Below are 9245 nucleotides of genomic sequence, written 5' to 3'. Positions count from 1 at the left end.
CTGTGTTAAATTATACTTATTGTATACCTTTGGATCATTTCATAAGCAGTTTTTCTGTATCTATAATATACCACAGATAATAAATAATGGCTTTTTTTCTTTCCTAATTTACTTTCTAGTTTCTACTTAAACAATTATAGATATCCTGCCTTCATATAGGTGCTATTCTAACTTCTTATTGGTGATTTGATCTTATCTTAGTGAATCTTTATGGCTTTCCTCCCAGTCTTTTTGTTAATCATCTGCCTTAAACTTATCTTTCAGTGTCTTCTGCAAGTGTGTCTCACCCATACTTTTGTACTTCTAACCCATACCATTCACATTTTATATTCTCTGACTTTGGATTTTATTCAGCTATAATTAAAAGAACTCAGAACACATCTGGGCTTTTAAAAAGTAAAAGCAAAAGTAGCTCAAGAGAAAATAGAATGGTGAAGAGAGTGAGAAATACCAGACAAGTCTTTGTTACCATTGAAAAGTGAATAAAAAAAATCCTTTATTACTCACTTGGGTATCTTCCTGTTCTCTTTCAAGCTTTGAAAACTCCACTTTATGGAGTTTTATAATAATAACAAGCAGCTTGTCCTATGGCTTCCTCCATCTCACTCCTACCTTTGCACTCTTGCCAAAGAACAAAGGGGAAAGGGCAAGTACAAAAGCAAATGTCAAGGAACTGTGCATCACCAAAATTTAATCACAACACTTGGCATTTTCCATGCCTGATTTATTTGTCTGGCTGCATCTGTAAGCCTACTATGCCAGCTCTTACATATGTCACATGGAGGGGTACGAGTTTGTCATTTGTTAGATAACAAAAACAGCATAACCCAAGTTCCACTTTTTTCCTAAACACAAACACATAAAGATACACAATTGTTTTCTTTATTTATAATCACGTATTTCCTGCACTTATCACCTTAACGTCAGATGTCTAACATCACTGTCTGTTGCTGAGTTACTAGTGTCTTATTACTTTAATTTTCCTAATATATGTGTTGATTTCTAACTTCTCTCTGCAATCATTTTATTTGGTACCACTCTTCTCTAGCTGCCTTTGTCAAAAGCTGGCCCCCAAAACATTACAATGAAACTTTGGTTCTCACCTTCTACCTTATGTGTATCCTTGAAGAACTAAAATACCTGAAAATAAGTGTGCTTCCTCTGACATCCTCATCATGAACAGAGATTATTTTTTACCCTGTGATGGGTATTTCCTAGTATGAAGTTTGAACACACTGGTCTCTTTGGTCAACTTTTTATGTAGCCAAGTTATATCTAGTGTCTGGAACAATTTTACCCTTTTGTCTGTTGCTGTTTTTACAATGCCACTTGTGGCTGCTATCCAAAAGTTAGTACACTCACTCCCCTTTAAGTAGTGTCCTGCCTTCTTTTTTATAAAAACTTTGGAGATGTGGCATACCAATAAAATGAACAATCCATCTCTTGTGCCATCATTGTTAAGAAAAGACATTTTCCATATGTTAGGGTGAGAGCTACTTCCTCATGACTTGTACCTAATGGTCCTATCTATACCTCTTGGGGCCATGGAGAACAGGCTTACCAACGCCATATAAATGATCTTCAAACACTGAAGACAATTGTATGTTTTTCCTTGATTTCTTTTTCCTGCTAGACTTCTTAGGACAAATATTTGGGTTGCTTTACAATCCTGATTGTCTTCTTGTTCTCCTTTTGAAATGCTCCAGATTGTGAATATTTCTTTCCAAGTGGGACACTCCAAACTGAAAGTAATTTTTAAGGGGCCATCTGACACTAAATTAGGAGCAGAACTATAACTTTTTTGGTCCTGGATACTATTAATGAAGTAAGAGATTAAATTACCCGTTCTGGATGCCATATCACACATTAAATTGCATAAAAGTGTATATCAAAAAGGATCCCAGCCCAGCTGGTGTGGCTCAGTGGTTGAGCATTGACCTATGAGCCAAGAGTTCATTGGTTGGATTCCCTGTCAGTGCACATGTCCAGGTTGCAGGTTAAATTCCCAGTAGGGGGCATGCAGGAGGCAGCCAATCTATGTTTCTTTCTCATAGATGTTTCTATGTCTCCCTTCCCCTCTCTCTAAAATCATAAAAACATATATATATATTTAAAATGGATCCCAGCCCTGGCCAATGTGGCTCCATGGTTATAATGTCGGCTTGTGCACTGCACGGTCATGGGTTCGATTCCTGATCCAGGGCACGGCACCTGAGTTGCAGGTTTGATCCCAGGGCTTGGGTTGTGGCCCATGTGGGAGGCAACCAATTGATGTCTCTCTCTCTCTCTCTCTCCTTTCTCCTTCCCTTTCACTCTCTCTAAAAAAATAACAGTGGGTGTAGATTAACAAAAAAATTTTTAAATTAAAAAATAAAATTTGGAGTTTTTCTGAGCATTGTGGTGGCCACATCAGATCCATGTGCTTATAGGGCAGTTCAGGTAAGTGGGTAGACACCTGGTCTTGGGAATTAATTGCACAAAGGATCACATAATTAACTCTCTGACTCAGTTTTAAAATTGAAAACAGGATTAGAAAAGTATGTATTTCATTCAATATTGTGAGAATCCATATTAGTAAATGTCACTTCCTAAGAACAGTGCCTGACATACTGTAGAGGGTGGATAAATACTAATAACATTTACTGTATTTTAGGTAGTTCTATTTTTCAAAATGAAAATAGCCTTTTATTATAAAACTGGTACATGTACATTACTTTGAAATTATTCTATAAATGAAAATTATAAAGAAATATATAATTTCATAATCTAGAGATTACCACTGTCAGAATTTTACTAATTGTCTTCTTCATATTTCTGTGTGTATATATGTACATTTGCAAAATTTTATTAAATGAAATTCTACACATGCGGTCTTGTATACTATTTATTATCTGATCATCTTTTCATGTCAATTTTTACAGTTCTATCTCAGGTGTCAGGAAAAAATTTTTGGAATGGATCAGATAGTAAGTATTTTATGTAGCCTCGTGAATAACATGCAATCTCTGGTATATAATATTCTTTGCTTTCTTTTTTGTTGTTTGTTTTTTCCCCCTTTTTTCTCTCTCTTTCTTTCTTTTTATTATGTTGTTTGTTGTATAGCACTTTAAATATATACAGATCATTTCTTAGCTCACAGGCTGTACAAAAGCAGGCCATGGACAAATTTAGCCTACAATCTAGAGCTTGTCAACCCTTGATCTATGCAATGATTTTTTAATAAATAAATTGTACAAAGGATCATATTTATTAAACTGTTCCACTACTTACACTTTTCCCTATTTTAAGAAACTGGGATGCATTTTGTACAAAATTTTATACAAAATTTTTTTAACAATTTTGCTCTTTCCTCAATGAAAATTTTAGAACTGGAATTTCTGGTTACATTTTTTGGGATATATATTGAAAATATTATTTTTTAAGTTAAGCATAAGTCATTAAGTTAGAAATCTGATTCTGTCATATAAATTGTTGGCTTCTGATTTTTGGAGAATGTCTTCAGAATTCACACATCTAAGTCATTGCTGAGGTCAAAGCAGAGTAGCATGCCTACCTACCTTTACTTTGGCATCATGTATTTTGAACTTGTTTGGAACTTTTTTATAACAAGAACTGAATCCCACATAACTGTAATTGTACAAACACACATTTTTCTTAGCTAAATCACAATAATATCATCTAAATATATAAAAGCCTAAGCAACCAAACTACCTAGTGACTGAATGACTGGTTGACTGGTTGCTATGACATGCACTGACCACCAGGGGGCAGATGCTCAATGCAGGAGCTGCTGCCTGGTGGTCAGTGCGTTCTCACAGGCAACTTCTTGTGGCCAGCACACCTCCTACAGTCTCTCCCCACAGCCCAACGGCCAACCTCCCATGGTCCCTCCCCCCAGCTGGCAGCCCCCCATCACATCGGCCCTCATCGCTGGCCAGGCCAAGGACCCCACCAGTGCAAGGGCCTCTAGTCCTATCTAATAAAAGAGTAATATGCAAATTAACCATCACTCCGCTACACCCACAAGCCATGCCCACAAGCCAATCAGGAGTGAATATGCAAATAAACCCAACCAAGATTGCTACGGCCACAGAGAGCAGGAGGGAGGCTTGGGTTTTCCCAGCAATGGAGGAAGCCAAGCTTTCTGCCTGCCCTTGCTGGCCTAGGCCTCCACTCAAGGCTACAAAGTTTCAATGATAGAAGATACATAAACCCAAACAGAAATGGCAGCAGCCACGGAGCTGGAAAGACCAGGAGGCTAGGGTTGCCCCTGGCGTTGGAGGAAGCCAAGCTTTCTGCACACCCTGGCTGGCCCAGGCCTTGCTTAAGGCTACAAAGTTTCAATTATAAAAGATACATAAATCCCAATAGAAATGGCTGCCATCACGGAGCAAGCAGAAGGCTTGGCTCCGCTCCAGGCTACAAAGTTTCAATTGTAGAAGATAAATAAACCCCAGATACCAGGGCCTCTGCTTGGGTCACCAGGGGGCGTGGCCGGCCTGCAAACCACCACAGGCCCCTCGCCCAAGCCGTCCCACGCCCCAAGGGACCCCCCACCCTGATCTGGGACACCCTTCAGGGCACACCAGCTGGCCCCCACCCGTGCACTAGGCCTCTATCCTATCTAATAAAAGAGTAATATGCAGATTGACCATCACTCCAACACACAAGATGGCTGCCCATGTGGTCAAAGATCCTGCCCCCATGTAGACACAAGATGGCCACCACAAGATAGCCAGCAGGGGAGGGTAGTTGGGAGGGACCAGGCCTGCAAGGGAGGGCAGTTGTGGGTGATCAAGCCTGCAGGGGAGGGCAGTTAGGGGTGACCAAGCCGGCAGAGGAGGGAAGTTGGGGGCAACCAGACCTGCAGGGAAAGGCAGTTGGGAGGAACCCAGGCCTGCAGGGGAGAGCAGTTGGGGGGGACCAGGCCTGCAGGGGAGGGCGGTTAGGGGTGACCAGGCCTGCAGGGGAGGGCAGTTAGGGGTGACCAGGCCTGCAGGGGAGGGCAGTTAGGGGTGACCAGGCCTGCAGGGGAGAGCAGTTAGGGGGGACCAGGCCTGCAGGAGAGGGCAGTTAGGGGTGACCAGGCCTGTAGGGGAAGGCACTTATGGGTGACCAGGCCTGCAGGGGAGAGCAGTTAGGGGAAAACAGGCTGGCAGGGGAGCAGTTAGGCATCAATCAGGCTGACAGGGGAGTGGTTAGGGGGTGATCAGGCTGGCAGGCAGAAGTGGTTAGGGGCAATCAGGAAGGCAGGCAGGCGAGCAGTTGGGAGCCAGCAGTCCTGGATTGTGAGAGGGATGTCTGACTGCAGGTTTAGGCCCGATCGGACCTATAGGGCAGTTGGACATCCCTCGAGGGGTCCCAGATTGGAGAGGGTGCAGGCTGGGCTGAGGGACACACACCCCCATGCACGAATTTCGTGCACCGGGCCTCTAGTAGATTATAAGAAGACTAGAGGCCCGGTGCACGAAATTCGTGCATGGGGGGGTGTGTCCCTCAGCCCAGCCTGCACCCTCTCCAATCTGGGACCCCTCGAGGGATGTCCAACTTCCCGTTTAGGCCCAATCCTACTGGGTTCGGGCCTAAACGGACAATCGGACATCCTTCTCACAATCCAGGACTGCTGGCTCCCAACGGCTCACCTGCCTGCCTTCCTGATTGCCCCTAACTGCTTCTGCCTGCCAGCCTGATCACCCCCTAACCACTCCCCTATCAGCCTGATTGATGCCTAACTGCATGCTTGCTCTATCATGAAGTAATATATGGATGAAGGGATCTCATCATCCCTGTCATCAATTCTAGTGGAGAGCAGGCAAGGGACATTAGACTACTCTGAAAATTAGCACAGAATCCCTACCAGCCAAGGCTTCCTTTGTGTATCAGCCATATTCATGAATCTACTAACTTTAAGAGTCTGAAGATGACTGAGTGAAATGTTTTCCCTGAGTTGTCTCAATACCCTGGGAGATCCAAACTGAATTAGAGGCACTAATTATGTCACTTGCATCTATCCAATGGGTGCAGAGCTAACCTTATAATGAATGGAAGTCCTCGACATATGGATTGAACAGAAAACTAAAAATATAGACTGATCTATTTTAATGAAATAAGGTCATGGTGATAGAGTTTCTGGATTCTAAGACCAGAGTATGGATTTTCTGTTTAAGAGTTAAATAAATGGGAAGGATAAAGAAAATGAGAACATTTTGGTATTAGAACTGTTCAAAAGTCATGTTTCAAGATTTTGAAAACATCATTACTTTAGAAAACTCTAGGATTCTTTTCATTTGGTTTGGTGCATTCCCGGTTTCAATAGCTGGCTGTGTTTTGTGTACAGAGTGCCACTTATGTCACCCAGGGAAGCTAAATCTTTCAAAGGTTTTTGAAATTAAAAGTACTGCTGTGGGCATGTTGTTATAACTGAATGTATCAGCTTTTATACCAAGGAGACAAGTGAGTCCTGGACTTCAAAATGGCTTAGATAGGAGTCTTGATGGGGATGAAATCAAATTTCTGTGATCTATTTCGGTCTTTGAGACTATATTTCATCCCTTGAGCCAGAACCCAGGCTCTCAGTACTAACTCAGACTTTTCTTGTTGCAATGACTGACATGTATATTGTGCTTTTAAACTGCATAATATAGTGTAAAATGTAGATTTAGTTTTAACTTTAAAATAAATGTATTAATATTTGGTAAATTTAAAAACCACACACGTTATGTGAAAATTATTCACAATGTATAATTTGGAGAAAATTTTCAAAGAAATGAGTCTCTGGTCTGTCTCCGCAATACCATCTACAGAGGTGCAGGGGTTTATATAGTCGTTGATATTCTTCTAAAATGTATTATTTGTATCTTCAATGGAGTTCCAGATAAATTTTGAATATAGATCGAATCCATTAAAATACATTCTTTACCGAGTAAACTGGTATGCAGTTCTAGAGTATTTACTGTTATTTCCATGAAGTTGAGACAGTGCTGTAATTAGTTTTGCATACTGAATACCTACCTGGGTGCTGGACAAATGGTAGATATGCACTAATCATTAAGTGGAACATTGGGGCTCTACTGGGTACTGTATACGTGATTTAAGTGCAAATTGAAATAACTGAGAGAAGACTAGAGTGAGATTCTTTTAAATTGTATAGAATATCTTTGTGAAGATTATGTAAATTTATGGAACTTTTATGTTAAATAAGATTCTTTTCCTAAACAGAGTTTGAGTATTGCCAAGTTTAAGGAATTTATACATCCACCCGCTTTCTTTGGTACATATTTTACCTGGTAATGTCTATCACACTGAAATTGTGTTCTTTTCGTAAGTATCATTCACAATCAGAGAGAGAAATAAATGAAGTAAAGTCTGATAAAATAACATTGCAGATGGCTACCTTCTCCAATTTTCCCACCTTACAGAATCCTAGCCCTTATGTCGATGTCTTGTTCCAGTTGTGGGAAATATTGAGAGACTTCTATCCAAGCTTGCTTGCTGCTTCAGCGTGAGATCCCGAGGTTACACCTGGAATGCAAGTACTCTAGTTTCTTCTCTTTTAAGAAACATCTGTTGTTCATCCTAAGCTGTGTGCTGACTACCTGCTTACAATGAAATCAAATGTTACATGAACCATGCTCCTAATGTAGGAAGGGACCCTATTTCATTTATTTTGCATTTACTATTTTTTCTTAGGTTCTCTACCATCGTACTCTATCAGAGTCACTTTTACTTCTAAAAAGATAAAAGTAGAACATTTTATTCAGTTATGAGACTAGATTCCCTATGAATTTTCAGCAAGACCATGAGAATACTATTGACATTCTCATTATATCTTGTCTTACACAAAGCCTTCTTTTAAGAAGCATTGTATTAAAAACAATGAAATAAATCTCTGGTTATAATTTTTAGAAAATACTATAAAATACTATTATTTATAAAATAAGCTTTTCATAGGCTAATTGAATAGAGAGTAACTAGGATATATTTATTTAATAATATGCTTTTTCCCCCTTAAATTTGAAATCAATATTTTATCTTATTTCTTAAATTCAAAATCCATATTAAATACAATAAGAGGGAAAAAAACACACCTAACTATTAGCATGAAAAGGACAGCTGGGCAATTTCATTTCATAAACATGGATCAATCAATGTAGAGGAAAAGTGAATGAAGAGATGAATCCAAAACCTAAAGTTCCAGACGTCTGGAAAGGGGTGGAGAGGCCATGATAGGAGTTATCTTCTAGACACAGTTGAACAAGATGAGGAAGCAAAATCTGAGTAAGCAACTGAAGCTCCCAGTAGAGAGAGGGGAAAGAGGCAACTCTGAAGCCTGAGGAAACTCCACATGTCCAGAGTATCTGAGTAAGAACTAGAGAGAGAGAGAGAGAGAGAGAGAGAGAGAAGGAGAGAGAAGGCATTCATCGCCAGAGCCTCTAGGTTCTTGAATTTCTCACCCACCTCCTCCAGTACCAACCACACTGCCCTCTATCTTCTGTGTCCTGCCACAGCCTTGATGATTACTCTGCTTCCATCCCTGTTCTTCTCCTACCCATTCTCCAAAGGGGAGTCAAAGTGACCTTTTAAAATATAGATCAGATGATGGACTGCTTCTGAAAAAAAAAAAATCCCCAATGGCTTTTCTTTGTTTATATACTAAAGGCAAAACTCCACATGTACTAGTAATTAGGCTCCTCCCCACCTCTCTGACCTCCTCTCTAGCCTTCTTCCCCTCCTTCCATGTGCTCAGCTGCACTGACAAGCTCCCTGTCCCTCAAACATGTCACACTTTTCCTTCTTCTCTATGTCCTAGGGAACTCACACGTGTCCCCACCTCAGGGCCTTGGCACTCGCTATTCTATTTGCTTGCAATGTACTTCCTCCAGATCTTCCCATAAGTAATTTGCTATTTAAGACTCAGCTTAAATGGCACCTTTTCAAAAAAATCACCTCACAAATGGTTTGTAAAACCATTTCTTGTTTTACTTTCTCCATAAAACTTAAGAGTATTTGAAGTTTTACTGCCCTTCCTTCCTCCCTCCCTTTCTTTCTGCCTTACCTCCCCATCTTCCTTCCTTTTTTGCTTCCTTTGTTCCAGTGGTTCTCAACCTTTTTAATGCCATGACCCTTTAATACAGTTCCTCATGTTGTGGTGACCCCCAACCATAAAATTATTTTTGTTGCTACTTCATAACTGTAATTTTGCTACTGTTATGAATCATAATGTAAATATCTGCATTTTCCGATGG

This window comes from Plecotus auritus (genome assembly GCF_963455305.1).
Source record: "Plecotus auritus genome assembly, chromosome: 1".
Classification (NCBI taxonomy): domain Eukaryota; kingdom Metazoa; phylum Chordata; class Mammalia; order Chiroptera; family Vespertilionidae; genus Plecotus; species Plecotus auritus.
This window is presented reverse-complemented; position numbering follows the sequence as displayed.